Here is an 18,744-nt window from a genome sequence, read left to right as displayed (position 1 = left end):
CAGTCAAGGAAGTGGTGGGTGAGAGTGGACACCCATTAAACCACCATTTTATAGGCAGTAACCTTATACCTCCTTATAGACCGACTTCGTGAATGAGGCCTACTAACGGTAAGACTGACTTGCTCTTATATATATATATATATATATATACATATATATATATATATATATATATATATATATATATATATATATATATATATATATTACTAAACTATAATATTATAAAGTATAAGGGTTGAATTTTAACTTTTAAAACTCTAGGGTTTGAAATTAAAGTTTTATTTAAAGAGACTTTGCAAATTCCAAAACTTGAGGGCAAGTTTTGAAACTTGTCAAACTCCTTCATATTCATAACCTATGAGTTTAATTTTATTTTAATAATGAGACCTTTCATTTTCCATAACTTGAGGACAAGTTATGGAGGTCATTAAACATCAATTAGATCATATTTCTAACAACTAAATTATCATATAATTCTTGATCTAACTAAACTCATATACAAGGAAACTCTATATCAACAATTTTAAAACAATTTGGTTTATCATATAAAACAACAACTATAATAAAACTTTGATAATTATCTTTCAATTGGATGAGCATGATCACTTCCATATCTTAAAAACATATTTTTATGATTCAAAACAGTTTGAGGTAATGATCATATCCAATATTGGCCAAAAACACGAATTTCTGCATTCTGATCAGCCAACTCGGCGAGTGCATGAACTGGACTCATCGAGTAGCTGCATTTTTGCATGGACTCGTCGAGTTCCCCAGTGGACTCGGCGAGTTCATCAGTCAGAATGAAGAAAACTTGATTTTTTCAACTTTGAAAACAAGCAAGCATCAAATATAATAAAAAACAATCCTAGGTTCTGATACCATTGTTGGGTTTTGAGCACTATAACACTTCCTAAGTGCACATGCAACCCTAAATGCTTTGGATCTATGTTTTCTCTAATTATACATGCATTTTCTTTTTCCAAAGCATTCCCCCTAGCTAGCATACAATTGAAGCTATATATAATCAAAACATAGTTAGGATACATACCTCTTGAGTAGGGTAGAGTTCTTGACCTTTGAAATCTTGAGCACCTCAAGTGTGATGCCTCTAATGGTTCACAAACACCAATATGCAAGAGGGGGTTCTAATAGAATAAGTTACTTGTCTCTATGGTTGGTGCAACCGATTTTGGAGCATGGAGGGGGCTTTTTATAGTTGTGGCAAGTGCTAGGGTTACACTTTGTAAACCCTAATGGTCCATGACTTTCCACATTCCTATGGTCCATGCGTTTAACCTCCATGGACTATCCATGGGTTATAATATTGGTTTAGCCCACTTACATAATCATGGATCACTTAGCCCATACTATAAGTATCATTGATTTACATAATCAATCCCTCCATATTTAATTAGTCTCTTTTGACCACAAAATTAATTCCAAATTAATTCTTGGACAATACTAATTAAATGACCATATTAATATATTATACTTATAATATATTAATAAATCATAAATAACCTTATTCTCATAAAACCATCCTATCAAATTGCATTGGTGAATGCAAACCAAAAGGACCATGCTACTATCAGGTCAAGTACATACCATTTATAGTTATGGGCTTAGACACCAAATCCAACAACTATATCCTAGACAACTATTTAGTCACTGAAAACGCATGTTAGAGATTGAAGGACATTATATCCAAGACTAATATCTAATCCCTAAAAAATTAGGTTAGAGACTAAATCGCATGGTATCTGAGAGTGGTACTCAGTCCTTGAAAAATCAGGTTAGGGACAGATAAAAAGGTTGTTGGATTAGTGTCTAAGTCCATAACTATAATTGGTATATACTTGAACCGACCTGGCATGGTCCATTTGGGTTGCATGGCATCAGAACAATTGGATAGACCTTTTAATGAGAAGAAGATATTTGTGACATATTAATATATTATAAGTTCTAATATATTAATATGAAATCATATTATTTAATTAGTATTGATCTAAAATTAATTTGGAATTAATTTAGTGATCAAAAGAGACTAAATAAATATATGGGGATTGATTGTGTAAATCATAGATTCTTATATATGTGGGCTCATGATCCATGATTCCTTATGTTGGGTTTAACCCATGTGGTGGCCCATGGATACTCCATGGAGGTTAAAACCCATGGAGCATAAGGAATGGGTTAAGTCATGGGTTACATGGTGTAACCCTAATGTGCCATATATAAAGACCCCACTAGTTGGTAAAATCGGCACTAGTGTATTGTATAGAGGGCAAGCCGATTTCATAGAGATATAAGACTAATATCTTCTCTCATGGTTATTCCAAATGTTCATGGTGTTGTGTGAACCATTTGAGGTGTCACACTTGGGGCACTAGGCTCTTAAGCTCCATGGAATCAAGCACCAAACAAGAGGTATGTAATTCTACTAGTTTTTATATTATATGTACTTTATATTATGCTAGTTAGAACAATACCTTGGAAAATTGATATTTGCATGTATAATAGAGAAAACATAGATCCAAGGTATTTAGGGTTGCATGTACACCATAGGAGTGTTAGAATGCTCAAAACCCAACAGTGGTATCAGAGCCTAGGCTTGTTTTCACTTATACTTGATGCAAACTGCTTAAAATCGAAGTTTTTTTGCTGCTGGGACAGTGGACTCGCCGAGTTCACTGATGGACTCGACGAGTCCAAGACAAAATGCATCCAACTCGCCGAGTTGGTTCGTGCACTCGACGAGTTGGAACCCCAAACTGCATATCTTCGAGTTTTGGTGCTGGAATTGGTCTAGAATCATTACCTTTGACTGTTTTGGACTTATAAAACCTGTTTTTGATGTGGTAATGATTGTGTTAAACCAATTTCAATGCTATAATCGAAGTTTCAAGTTTATATATGTTTATGTAATTCTTGAAAATTGTTGATTATGAATGTTCATGCTTATGAGTTTTGGTAGATCATAGGAATTATGTGCAAATTGTTTGTTATTATAATTCTTGATCTCAATGAAATTGTAAGGAGTCCATAACTTGTCCTCAAATTATGGATTACCAAAAGTTTTTTATGTTTCCTTGATTTATGAGTTAGTTTGGATTAATGAAAAAAAATTGTGTTTTAGTGGTTTTTGATCCAAATTAATCTAGAGTTAGTTCATAAAATATGTTTTTGTAACTTGTCTTCAAGTTATATGAAAAGTCATATTTATGAATCTTAAAACTCATAAAAGTGTTATAGGTTACATAAAAGTGAAGAGTCTTTTTCATTAAGTAGTATTATGACTCCATAACTTGTCCTCAAGTTATGGATGTTAAAGAGTCACTTCTTTAAAAGATGTCATTAAAAGATAAGGAGTTACATAAAAATGAAGATTCTTCATTTTAATGTACATTAAACTCATAAGTTATGAAATGAAAAGTCTTGAATAGTTTCAAAACTTGCCCTCAAGTTTTGGAATTTGTAAAGTTACTCTTCATGTATACTTTAATTCCAAATTGAACCCTTAGAATTTAAAAGCTAAAATTCAAACTTTATGGACTTCATTAAATTAATTAAAGTGCTTAATTAAAAGAGTTAATAATTCCATAAAGACATGGTTTAAGTTTAATTAAATTAAGAGTATAGTTTAATTAATAGATTAAACCACCAAGTATTTTAAATGTTTAAAATACACCCTTATACTATTATTATAATTTTAATTATATAGATATGTATAAGATAAAGTCAATCTTACCATTAGTAGGCCTCATTCACGAAGCCGGTCTATAAGGGGGGTATAAGGTTACTGCCTATAAAATGGCAGTTTAATGGGTGTCCACTCTCACCCACCGCTTCCTTGACTGGTGGAGGGTCGTTAGCCGAACGGGTAGGAAAGGACTATAATTCTCCCTTCATTAAAATTATAATGAAAAATATTAAGTAACTAAACACTTATAAATTCCCAAGCTTAGTTACTTAGGAAAATGTGAAATAGGTGCTAACCCATGAAATTACACTTTGTACCTTACCAAGTCGTTAGTGGAGCGTGTGTGGTTAACCGACACACTAATAAGGACTAGTAAGAGTGGCAAAGGGTAACTTGATTTTATTATAGATCGGTGGAGCGTGTGTGGTTAACCGGCACATCGATTAGGTGATAAAATTAAGGGTACCAAGTCAATTTGCATGGTTATTCACACCTTGTTTGTGATCCTCGGCATCCCAGTCACAAACTTGAGAGGGCACAATCGAGATTCAAACATGCCATTGAAAGTTCAATGTATCTCAAAAGATCTAGGAGTTTCAAATCCAATTAAAACTTAATTATATTTCGTTTTTCATGGTGGAAATTGGTAAATCGTCATTTACCTACCTTCAACTATTTTATAACTCGGATTACGGCATCCCTCTTCCAGTTATAAATAGGTTGTTGGATCCTAGCCTTAATATTTCATATTGGGTGTTATATTAAGGACTTTAAATCAACTAACTTGAATTTCTCCCTTATAGATGTCTCCTTCAGACAACTATGGTCTTCCCAAATCTTTAGGAACAAGCTATCCTAATGAAGATGATATCCCAAATGGCAATCAAGGTGAAAGATCAATCCCTTTATTGAGCATTAGTGGGACTGAAAATCATACTTCACTTCCTCCACCTCCTCCAATAAATCTCCCTATCCCACAAGTTTCAAGACTTGATGAGTTCTAAGTCACTCAATCCCTATTGGCAAACAAAGTCTATATGTGCTTAGGTCTTGGAGATTAAGTTACATATTGACAAGCCGGGAGAGTCGGGTGTCGAAGTCTCGAGGTAGCTGGCTGTTGACTTGGTTCTTCAGTCACTCCCTGATGACAGATCACGACATGACCCTTTAATGATCTTATCTATTTGCTTGGTGCTGCTGAATCAACAATGATTTGGAACACTGGTAAAGTAAATTTGATTAAAATATCGACTTCCCAAAAATTCATGGACATTGACAATGGTGACACTGGAAATCCAGAAAAACTTTCTCTTCACAATGGAAAGGGATCGGCCATAGTTAACTCGGTTGACCAAATGGTAAAGAGAAAGGCTAAGTCTGAGATAGTCCCATGTACCATTCCCAAAGAGTCCATATGTGCCTATTGCCAAAGGAAAGGGGCATTGGTTGCGAAGCTGCCGAATTTACCTGAAACCTCATAAGGATGGTAAAGTCAAAAGTTTGACTCAACTTCAGGTAAAGTCCGTTATCTAACTCTATTAAGTTTATTTTGGAGATTCTTAATACATGATGTAATGTAATTACATTTTGATGTTTTTGAAGAATCAAAGGAAGCTTAAAGGAAAAGTGTGCTGATTCTGATCGTATGGTTCGATGACCAGAATTTTGAGCCACTGCATAAGAGTTATGAGATATTGCTTAGGAATAGATAACAACAAAGTTTTCATATGAATTTGCATTGTAAGGATAAGTTTTTCCGTAAGTTTTTAAAATAAAAGAAAAGTTTTGATTTTATTTATTTTAAGTATCCTTACAAGGGCATTTGTGAAAAATTGTTGTTTATATGTTTCCATTGACAAGCAATATTGGAAAATGAATTTGATTCTTTCGTTTGTGGTAGTGTCATAATTTATCAAATAAGGAAAGATTCTCATCACCCAAGTTTCAGTTGGATAGAAACTTGGAATCATGCAAGTTGTATTGTGTAATGAATGAGATTTTTCATCTTTGGTAAATTAAGACTAATTCCTTGTTCACATTCGCATGTGAGTCAAGCGAAGGACTAAAGGATCGGATACATTAGGTTGTGCACTAGTCAGGTCCACCACAACGGTTGAATATGAATAATCAAATAAGGCAGAAAGATAAAAGCTTCTCCAATCTGAAGAGATGGGAGAGTACTTGTGTATCTTGTTTTATGATTATCTTAGTGATTATGGAACCATATCACAATTGATCCTCTAAGGACACCTTAGTGCATTTGGTGGCTAAGGACAGGAATCGTGAATTGTGGAAATGGTTAAATCAAAGGATAAATCATACTTCGTTCCAAAATAAAATCTTAGAGTCATACTCCAAGATTGAGCCTTGAGTGACATAATATTAAGAAAGGTTTAAAACACTTGTCAAATGTAGAGTAAAATGTTTTCTTACTCTTGTACATTTGAAATTGGTAAGTTGTGATGTTTTGGATAAAACAAAGACCAACTAAGGCCAATTGTGTGAAGTGTTTGTAAAAGAATCCGCATTATCTCTTGAATATTAGGCAAGTGAGTCTTATATGTCAAGAGGACAGTGGGAGTCTTGAGATAGTTTCAAGAACTAATTAAGAGTTTTGTTAATCACTAGCCCACGACTTGAGGTTTGTAACCTATCGTGTTGACATATTCTTATTTCTGTGTCTATTCCAGTTAAAAGTTGACCATGCTTGTGAGTTCTATGAGTTCTCAATTGTTTGCATAACAACCTGGAAGCAATGGTAGGCCCTTGTGCTGCCGGGTGGCAAGAAATTAAGATTGAACAAGTTCAGTCCATATGTGATTGGATTTGCCACTAACCTTGTCTTGTGATTATGGTTATGACAAATTCACATGGATAGGAAAACTTACACCATAAAATCTAAGTGTCATAAGGTTTCTCTTCGATTCATGAAAATGATGGTGAGGAAACTCTTTCACTAAGTAGATTTTAAGTAAATAGCAATTGTGAGAATGACAAAAGGTCTAAACATTATGATTACGGCATCCCTCTTCATAATTGTTTAGACACACAAGTGAGCTATCTAAGGAAAGGTGTATGATTTTGATAAAGTCTTATCACAGCATCTCGTATCAGAAATCTGAACTTTGGTAAGAAAGTCAATAGAGTATTGTTTTTTCCTAGAAGTCCAGCTGATTTCTAAGTACATGTCAAAGCTAGTGGGAGCATAAGTGTTATGCTAGTAAGATAATAATCATTATGCTAGTGGGAGCATGATGATTATGTTGCAAGTTAGCAATGTTAATTATAGAAAAACAAAAGTTTCAATTCGCTTTGAAAAGTTGTTTCCCTATAATTAAGGGAGAGGATTTTATACTTCATTCCAATTCTACCAGCTTAGATTGAGATTTTAATCAACTTTACTCAAGGATATATATGAATGTTATGTTGGAATGGTTCAACATAAGGAAATTAAGTATATGTTGCGTTCTCAAAATTTCGATTATGATTACGGCATACCTCTTCATAGTTCAAATTATGAGAACATGGCAAATAAAAAATTTTATAGCATGAATCATGTCCCATATGCTTCGGATATAGGATCGATTGCATGTGCTATAATATTCATCCATTCTAAATTTTCCTAATGCTTAGGGCATTAAGAGGGGAAAAGGAATAGAACTGGAAATGACTAAAATGATTAAGCAAATTGTCGAGGACAATCTGAGGTTTACCAAAGATTGGTTGCTCATGGACAATTAGAAGGACCATGTTGACATATTTTGAAAATAGGCAACTCTTGTTCAGAAGTGATAGTCAAAATGGTAATATGGAATTGTTTCCATAGGTGGAAGTTATTCTTTGAATTTGAGACTTCATTTCCATGGAATTGCTTTCCATTGGAATTGTTTGTAATGTCTGTTGCCAAGTCTTTGTGACTTGTGTGCATATTCATTACGAGAGGATCATTGCATATAAGTTTAGAATCTAACAAGATTACGGTAAATGACAAGAATTTGGTGTTCTTACATTTATTGTAAAGGATTTGGGATTGTGAAATGAGCATCATTGAAATATTGTCAATCGATCTGTTTCACAAAGAGAGGACCACATGTAAACATAGTGGGCATACTTCGAGTATGGCATAGCTATTGTTTGGACGAACATAGTGTGCATGCTTGGAGCATGGCATGACTATTGTTTCAATTCAAGTATTAAGTTGATTAATCGAAACATGAATAATGAGTAATCAATATGGTGCTTAGATAAAAGATGTTTTTATTTACACTCAAAGTGTTGGGGCCATACAGGATTAGTATTATTTTTGTGTTTCACTTTGCATGTTTTAACTTCCAGAATAACTAGGTCATTCTTCCCGACTGACTAAGTTATTCAAACCATCCACAGTCGGTCATATGTTGGAAGTAGATATGAATCAAGACTGTCATGAATTTGGCTTGTATGATTTGTCTAATGTGCATTAGACATAGCAATGGTTGCTACAACATTCATGAGTGCTCATAAGTTCTGAGTATTGGATTCAACCCACGCTCATTTGGATTCACTTCATGGATTTTATCACGAGTGAATCATGAGACGATAATATCTTATATTCTTCAAACCTAGAGATATGAGTTGTTGACTATGAGTTGGTTATACATTGATTGCATGTAAACGCATTGGTAACTCGATGTTATAAAACGTGCCTTTGTGTATGATTTAACAAATAGTCAGTACAAGCATATGAATCGAAGTTTATCCATTCCTTTTACCTTCAGGATAAAAGCGATATCTGTGGGCCCCTCGATGATTTAGTGATGACAAAAAGTAAGTGCTCGGCCGGGCCTGGACTGATTTGATTTGTTCATTTAGTCAGTCGTCATAAATCGGAAATCGGGAAACAACAAATGGACAGAGAGAATGATTATAATCCATGTCTCAGTCCATATGATATCTATAATGGAGGTATATATGATCACTTATCTAATGGACGCGTCATTGATTTGTTCAGAGTTCGGCAACAGCTTTTAAGAGCTACGATTGTTGGTCAGGTTATGAAGGCGTACTTGCAATAATAGTTATTAGACTTATCCAAGTGGGAGACTGTTGGATTAGTGTCTAAGTCCATAAGTATAATTGGTATATACTTGAACCGACCTGGCATGGTCCATTTGGGTTGCATGGCATCAGAACAATTGGAGAGACCTTTTAATGAGAAGAAGTTATTTGTGACATATTAATATATTATAAGTTCTAATATATTAATATGAAATCATATTATTTAATTAGTATTGATCTAGAATTAATTTGGAATTAATTTAGTGATCAAAAGAGACTAAATAAATATATGGGGATTGATTGTGTAAATCATAGATTCTTATATATGTGGGCTCATGATCCATGATTCCTTATGTTGGGTTTAACCCATGTGGTGGCCCATGGATACTCCATGGAGGTTAAAACCCATGGAGCATAAGGAATGGGTTAAGTTATGGGTTACATGGTGTAACCCTAATGTGCCACTATATAAAGACCCCATTAGTTGGTAAAATCGGCACTAGTGTATTGTATAGAGGGCAAGCCGATTTCATAGAGATATAAGACTAATATCTTCTCTCATGGTTATTCCAAATGTTCATGGTGTTGTGTGAACCATTTGAGGTGTCACACTTGGGGCACTAGGCTCTTAAGCTCCATGGAATCAAGCACCAAACAAGAGGTATGTAATTCTACTAGTTTTTATATTATATGTACTTTATATTATGCTAGTTAGAACAATACCTTGGAAAATTGATATTTGCATGTATAATAGAGAAAAAATAGATCCAAGGTATTTAGGGTTGCATGTACACCATAGGAGTGTCAGAATGCTCAAAACCCAACAAAGGTATCTAAGACTAATATTCAGTTACTGAATGATAACATTACAGACTACATTAGATAGTTTAGAAAGCTGATATTCAGTCCTAAAATGATAGTATCAAGGACTAATATGATATAATTGCGGCCTTGAAGGAAAGATATCGGAGACTGAACATGACAGTATCAAAGACTAATATTTATTCCTTGAAAGATAGTATCAAGGACTAATATGACATAGAATAGAGATTCCAATGAAGCATATCGAAGACTGAATGATATATTATAAAGGGTTGATATTCAATCACTAAACGATAGTATTAGTGACTAACATGACATTAAATCGAGGATTTGAAGAAAACAAATTAGAGACTGAATGATATATTATTAAATATTGATTTTCTATCTTTGATACTTTGATGTATTAGAGACTGATTTTCTGTCCCATATACATTAAAAATTGACTATCTAGGACTAAGTCTCAGTGACTAGCTAAAACAGTCCCTAATTCTCATGAGAGACTGATTATTGAGAACCAGAGATTGATTATGTTAGTCTCTCGTACCCCTTTTCTTGTAGTTCTTTTTAAATGAATAAGATTCTTGGTGATCAATATCAATTAATTGTTGATAAACTTGAATCAATAAAGAATGAAACAAACTTTTCGAACTCAAAAGAGATTAAGATTATTAACCAAGTTTTATTAAATCAAGATAGTCAAACGATTGATAACTTATAAAAATACATCGCTGTCAAAATAAACATGGAAAAATCAAAGTTGTGAGCTCAATACCCTATCATGATTAGTCTGTCAAAAGTCAGTTCCAAGAATACATATCACTGATGTTAAGATCAAAACCTAGTTTCCTATATTAAGTAGTGAAGTACCTTATGTTTTAGATATTGTTCATGAAAAGCCTGGTGTTATAATTGTCAAGCTGATGACTAGTTGGCTAACTCACCAGCACCACCTCATGCTTAAAGACAACTAACTGACTCATCAATCAACTTGAAAAATAAAAAGGCTAATTCATCTTTCTCTTTTCCAAAATTTAAAAAAAAAATTGAAAAAAAACTTTAAAATTCTAAAATCTCACTGGAAGATTGTAACACCCAAGACCAAAACTATTAAAATCGATTTCTTATCTTTAAAGAAATATAAAAGATAGTGTGACACTTGTAATGAAAAGATGAATCAGGCAGCTGATTGTCCTCATGAACAAGGTGCTAGACTCTCTAAAAATATCAAAGTAATAAAAAAGTAGATAAAAAAAGAAAACTCTTTTAACTATTTACATGTTTAATGCTATCGTATTTTCTCGCATTCTTCATCTATCTCAGTTAAACCCATTTCTAAATAGGTTCGCGCAGGAACTAATCTTCTTTCTGATTGTGTCATGGAGGAAAGACCATATATGGTGTGTAGACAATGTTTGTTCCAGATACATGATATGTTCAAAATCCCTACATAACGATTATGTCAAAGAAGATGTGCCCTAAGTAACTTTTAGTGACAACATTAAAGGCCAAACAAAAAGACATAGGACTCTTCAATGCAACTCAGTAAAGTTCTCCATGGTTTAATATGTAAAGGGTCTTAAACACAACTTGATATCAACTATCTAGCCATGTGATGCTGATTATAAGGTCCATTTCACAAAGAAAGTTGGAAAAATCATTGATATAGACAAGAAAGTGGTTCTTAATGCAAACAAAAGTTAAGAAACATATGTACTTTACATGTTTTTAGCTGAAAAATCTATGAATATGTGTTTTCTGTAAACATCTCAGTCCAATATGAATTTTCTATGACACAAAAGGCTCTCTCATATGAACTTCAAGGAATTTCATAATCTATTGAATAATGAGCTTGTAAGGGGAATTCCTAAGAAGGACAAGTTTTGCTCAAATTCTGAAAATGGTAGCATCACAAAGCCTCATTTCACTCTAAACAATGCTCATATGTTGACTCTCCTCTGACCTTACTATACATGGACTTGTTTGGACATGTTCTTGTCCAAAGTCTAGTTAGAAAAAGATTATCACAACTAGGAATTTTGATGCCTTGTAACTACAACACTTATATCAATTATGAATCAACAATATGAAAGCATGTATGATGCTTATTCAATAACAACAAAACTTCATCAAATACTTCATTCAAACACTACATATAGTTAATAAAGAATTGGAAACCCTTGAAATCCCGGTTTAAGTCCATTTTGGACTAGGATTTCCTTATTGGACCTAATGGACCAATAAGCTTCCAATTTAACTATCTTGAACATAGAACTCTCAAATGGGCCCTAATTGGATCCATATACATGAAACTTAATATTTTGGGCCTTATTGCATCACAACAAAATTTAAACTAGCCCTAATAGGTCATAAAAATCATACTTTGATTTATTTGGGCCAAACATCATCTAAATGAACCATAATATGGACTTAAGCATGCAAGGCCCAATTATCTTTCCTTTTCCCCTCTCCTTTCTCGGCCCAACAACCCAAGAAGAAAGAGTTGACTTTTCATTTGCCACCTCACTATTACTTGTTGGGTTTCCATGCAAAAGTCTCATGTTTCCATGCCCACATCACTTCATCTACTCTCTCTTCTCCTCTCTCTTTTGCTCTCGGCCGAAACAAGACACACACACACTCACAAAATTCATCTCCACTCTCTCCAAATCCTCTCAAGAACACTTGCACTCATTCACCAAATTTTCGAGATTTAGGAAGCTTTCAAGGAGATTATTCCACAAATACATCATCTAAGGTAAGATATTACTTGGATCCATGATCTAGCTACTTCATTTCATCAAAAATCTCTTCTAAATCTAATCAACTCGTGATCTTGCATCTTAGAACACATCTAAGTCAAAATCTTTCAAGAAAGACTTGCTAGGATCGAATCTTCTTCATTTCTCTCTTCAAAAACCGAAACTACAACTCAAGGTGAGCTTCATACCCCTCTCTTTTTGGTTTTTATATGTTTTATGGGGGAGAATACAAGAAAAATGTGTAGATCTATGTGTATGTGTATGCTATGTGTGATTTCATGCATGTATGTGTGTTTTTATGTGTTTTTATGATGAACATGTAACTAAAAAGGGGTGATACTCGAGATCTATGACATGAGAAAGGGAAACAAACATGATCTAAGTTATTTTACACTAAACAAGTCAAGAATAATAACTTATAGGATTATGATGAACATATTTCCAACATAAAACCCATTTTTGGGCTTAAATTGTCAAAAATACAAAACTTGGGTTAAAAATTGTCAAGTCACGGTTTCTTAAGGGCCAAAAGAGTCAAAACAGATTCCATAATTGTTTTTCTGAATATTAACACTTTCAAAGGACTTGAAATGTAAATTTTTAGCTTAATGGGCTAATTTTGGGCTTTTTGGCCCAATAAGCCCAAAATTGCGAAAAATGACAATTAAAGGGGCTGAAATGAAACTTTATTCAAAACAGGGGATAAAAAGTGTAACAAAACCATTTCAAGAGTCAAAAATGCTTTTCATATCCAAAAAGGATCAAAAATGTAAAGTTTTTGGATTTTGGGCCAAAACTGTAAAAATTGCGAAAAATAGGGTTGTAACCGAGAAATACCATTCTGGAAGGGCTGAATCTGTTAACAAAATACGTTTTGGGTTAAAACTATCATTTCAATAAGTTTATGATGCAAAAGTGTCAAGAAAATGTTTTAAGGACTAAAAATGCAATTCTTTTATTTAAAAGACTAAAATTGTTATTTTTATAAAAAGAAAGGTAGTGAAAAGGTCAAATCCCCACTTTTAAACAAACTATTTCATTAAGTCAAAATACAAAATCACGACGACCGACAAATCGAAAGACGAATACACGTTTAACTCCAAATATCGTGATAAACGAATCGATCAGTCTCGAATCGATACCAAACCAACAAACGTTAAATCAAACCCTTCAATAGATACGCGATACCTAAGATGAGTAGATATACAAACTTTGGGCTTGAGAGTTTCAAATCATGCTTGTTGGATCTTGCAAGTCCACTAACGTGATCTTTGGGCCCAAAGGGATAACGCTTATATGTTATTGGGCCTCCTATGGCTCGATTCCATATAAAAGGACTTTCAATGGCTTTTATGTGCTATTGGGCCCTAATGGTCCATTAGTATGGCTAGTAAGGCCAGAGTAATCAAATGCGAGTTGGGCCAACGTGTCCTTCGCATCCGCGACAGCCTAAGGTACTTACGATAAGTAGAAGGACTCCGTACTCCTCTTCTCTTATTTCGCTAAGGCTCATGAGTAATCAAAGTAGACGGAATTAGGACGTTATTCAACAGTAATCAAGGTGGTTTGGATTAAGTGAGTAACAACGGACGACACCTCTATGGGACGTTTGTAGTTGGCTGTTATAACATGTCTTCACCGGACATCGTTACGACGACTCACTTGGTTTATCCGACACCATCCGAGTATTCAAGGATGAGTAATCAAAAGCCATTCGTTGTGGCGGTATAACAATTTGTAATCACGTATATCTTTCGACATCGGAAAACATCGGGTTTTCCGGGGAAATCAATACTACTCGCCCGGAATTTCTATACTATAATACAAAACACCCTTTATATATATATATATATATATATATATATATATATATATATATATGTCTTGAAATCATTCATGCATCAACTTATGTATCTTCACACTTTGATAAACTATTGTCTTTTCAGAAAATATCGGATTTTCTGGGTTTTACAAACTATACAAATCATTTTATTCACAACCTTGCTTATGAACTCACCAACATTTCATATGTTGACGTTTTTCCAAAATAACTTGTATTCTCAGGTAACAGATAAGCGGAAGGGTAATACCAAGTATGTTAGAATGTTTTGTTTTGAAAACTCTGAAACAATTTGTGTTATGAATGTGTAATATTTGAAACAATGTACGGGATGTAAACAATATCAATTGTAATGTATTGATGCATGGTGATGTTTATGTTATGATTCATATATATTCATTGTGATGGTATTCAATTTAAGTCACGCGAGCCCCCGGACGTTTCCGCCGTCTGGTTTCGGGGGTGTGACAGGTTGGTATCAGAGCTCTGTTTATAGTGAACTGGCATATCTAACCACACATTGATATGCAACTATAAACCAAAGAGGGACTAAAATAACTCTGAACAAAACAAATAAAACACAATGATAAAACATCCTTACTTGTGTGATATAGGAAAAAGAACATGATACCCAATCAAACAAGATAACACTGACATCTCGGTTAAGTCGGGACTGTGTATGGTTGTAGTAAAGGGTGAATGTAGCCTGATCAACTACATTTTCTCCGAAGTGCAACTATCACATGCTCCGGGAAAACCTCGATGGTCAGTAAACCTAAAAACATACCCTTGATTTCCAAGAAAAGAACATTAACTCAAAATACATAGTAACTAAAACGTCTTAGAAATAATGAATAGTACATTTATATACTCTCGCAGACAGTATGGCCGGCTTCCATCACCCCGGAGATCCGTATTTCCCCAATCAGGGAAATAACGGATGGCTGGAGGAGGAGGAACCCGAGGAAGACCCCGAGGAAGGGTCTGAGGAGGAACCTGAGGAGGAAGTCGAGGGCGGACCTGTCGAGCCAGTAGAGGTCCAGGAAGAAGAAGAAGCCGGAGAGGACTTCGAGGAAGAACCTAGCGATGATGATTCGGACACAGAGTCTGAAGTCATCAACCCCCCTTACCCGACTAGGGTGCCCGCTCACCGGATGGGCCCGACCGGCCCTACACCCCCCCTAGGGTATCGACCTTTGGAGATGGAGCAGACAGCAGGGACAGCGACCTCCATTCGGCATGTCCCGCGAGTTCTACGATTTGAGGGAGGGAGGACCAGCTGATCGCGCACTTCCAGTCATGGTGAGACGACTGCGGAACACTGGCGACCTGGCGCAGAGCACCGCTGATCAGATACACCAGATGCGGACTAGGGTTGAGCGTGCAGAGCAGGAGACGCGAGAGGTTATTCGAGAGTTCCACATGAGGCAGGTGAGATGGGAGACTCGCCTCCGAGATGCGGAACGACAGGTGGCTCACCTTCAGGGAGTGTCCACTTCTTCAGCACCACCCCCTGGCGCATCCCACCATGACTAGGACTAGCCATATCTATCTTTAGTATTAGGCTTATGTGATCTATACTATGTACCATCGACTCTATGTTTAAGTGATTACACTACTCATAGAGCCGTTACGCTGCCGAACTTGCACCACTTATGTATGCGCTTCTGAGCAAAATTTTCATGTATCAAAAATGCGGATAATATTAATGAAAAACTTTATGTGTTCTATTGTGATGTTGTGATCTGCTATGTGTTATATATACATGATTATATGCTAAATTGTGAAACCACTTAAGTTCATGCGAAACAACTAGTCTATAGGACCACAATCTCACAAAAACTATAGGCACTCAACATCTTTCCGTTCCATGACAGAAAGATGCCTCGACGACCAACTCGTGGAAACCCTGGACCAACCTCACCCGAAGTCAACTCAGTTGCATTCCAGGCAGCTGTATCTGCTGCAGTTACTGCAGCCATGGCACAAATTCAGCAAGGAAACAACGGTGGAGTCAATGGACAAGGGGCTGGGAGTTCGAACAATGGAACAAATCACGGACCTACCAGGACATGTTCCTACAAGGACTTCACCAACGCCAAAACCCGAACCTTTAATGGCACGGGTGGAGTGATAACCCTAAAGAGATGGGTGGAAAAGGTGGAATCGGTGTTTGAAATATGTGAATGCCCCGAGGAGGTGAAAGTGAAGTTTGCCGCATGCACATTTGTCGACCAGGCTCTCACCTGGTGGAATGGACATGTAGAGGCCATGACTCTCCCCGTAGCCAACGGTATGCCATGGACGGAGCTGAAGGAAATGCTGATGGCTGAGTACTGACCACGTGGCGAAATTCAGAAGATGGAGCAAGAGCTGTGGAATCTCACCGTCCGAAACTCTGATATAGATGCATACATATCAAGGTTTAGCGAGCTGTCATTGTTGTGCCCTGGCATGATTACGTCAGAAGGAAAGAAGATCGAACGATTCATCTGGGGATTGACCTCCCCAATTCAAGGAAATATGATCGCTGCAAATCCTGAAACCTTCGACAGTGCCAAGAGGTTGGCCAAGAGGCTGTACGGCCACAACAACAAGAAGGGCGAGAAGCCAACGGAAATTAAAGGAAAGAAAGAGAGTGACAACAAGAAAGGAAAGAACAACAAGAGAAAAGGGCGACAAGGCTCGGAATCGACAAAGAAACAACAAACAGTGACAGTCAATGCTGCAACCACCCAAGTATCCTTCGCACCACATGCTCCAGCCTCAGCTAATCCAAGCACTCCCAGGCAGTATTCTGGGAATCTCCCAAAGTGCAACAAGTGCAATTTCCATCATAATGGCGAATGCAAGGAAATGCAATGCACCAGTTGCAATCGGAAGGGTCACACGGCAAGGTATTGCAGGACCTATCCACCCCAGAACCAACCACAAGGAAACAACAACAACAATAACCGCATCAACAACAACAACAACACCAACAATCGCGGCAATAACACAGGATCAAGCCCCACCTGCTATGGATGTGGAAAGACTGGACATATCCGTCGAAACTGCCCCAACACCAACAACCCTGGGAACGGAGGAACAGGAAGGGTGCTAGCTATGGGTCAGGGAGAAGCGGTTCAGGATCCCGCTGTGGTTACCGGTACGTTTCTCCTAAACCACACTTATGCATGTATCTTATTTGATACCGGGGCAGAACGAAGTTTTGTGAGCAATAAATTCAAACACTTATTAAAACAACAACCCCAGAAGCTTAATGAAACCTTCACGGTGGAAATGGCTAATGGGAAAACAGAATCCACTGGGGAAATCTACATCGGATGTACCCTGACTTTAAATCATCACGTCTTTCAAATAAACTTAATGCCTGTTTCCATTAGGAGTTTTGATGTGATTATCGGCATGGATTGGTTAAGCCCCCACCATGCTGAAATTATGTGTTACAAGAAGGCCGTTCGCCTTCATCTCCCAAATAACGAAACCCTAGTTATTTACGGAGACAAACCCAGCACGAACCTTCGTCTTATTTCGTGCATTAAGGCGCAAAAGTACCTACGAAGGAAGGACTTGACATTCCTAGCTCATATAGTGGATAAGTCCAAAGAAGATATCAATATTCGAAACATCCATGTGGCTTGTGATTTCCCGGATGTCTTTCCGGAGGATCTTCCGGGGATACCCCCAGAAAGACAAGTCGAGTTCCGAATAGATCTACTGCCAGGAGCTACTCCCATCGCCAAATCGCCCTACAGATTGGCTCCTGCGGAGATGCAAGAGTTATCCGGTCAACTCAGCGAGCTTTTGGAAAAAGGATTCATCCGACCCAGTTTCTCACCTTGGGGAGCTCCGGTTCTCTTTGTCAAAAAGAAAGACGGTACCTTCAGGATGTGTATCGACTACAGAGAACTTAATAAGCTTACCATCAAAAACCGCTATCCACTTCCACGAATTGACGATCTATTTGACCAGCTCCAAGGAGCCAGCTACTTCTCAAAGATAGATCTGCGATATGGTTACCACCAACTCAAAGTCCGGGAGAAGGATATTCCTAAAACCGCCTTCCGAACTCGTTACGGACATTATGAATTTGTCGTAATGCCCTTCGGTCTAACGAATGCTCATGCCGCATTCATGGACCTAATGAATCGAATCTGCCGACCATTCCTCGATAACTTTGTCATCGTTTTCATCGACGACATCCTCGTCTATTCTCGAAGCGAGGAAGAACACGGCCGACATCTCCGACAAATCCTGGAAACCCTGCGAACCGAGAAGTTATACGCAAAACTCTCTAAGTGCGAGTTTTGGCTCCGAAGTGTGAACTTTTTGGGACATGTTGTTAGTCAGGAAGGAATTCATGTGGATCCTTCTAAAATCCAAGCCATCGAAGGATGGGCAATTCCAACAACACCCACGGAAATTCGCCAATTTCTAGGCCTCGCAGGCTACTACAGGAGATTCATTCAAAACTTCTCCAAAACGGCAAAGCCACTCACCTCGCTTACACAAAAGGGCGTACCCTTCGTATGGACGGACAAGCAAGAAGCTGCATTTCGAACTCTGAAGCAAGCACT

Source organism: Lactuca virosa, chromosome 4 (assembly GCF_052849685.1).
Source record: "Lactuca virosa cultivar CGN04683 chromosome 4, Lactuca_virosa_CGN04683_v6, whole genome shotgun sequence".
NCBI classification, from domain to species: domain Eukaryota; kingdom Viridiplantae; phylum Streptophyta; class Magnoliopsida; order Asterales; family Asteraceae; genus Lactuca; species Lactuca virosa.
This window is presented reverse-complemented; position numbering follows the sequence as displayed.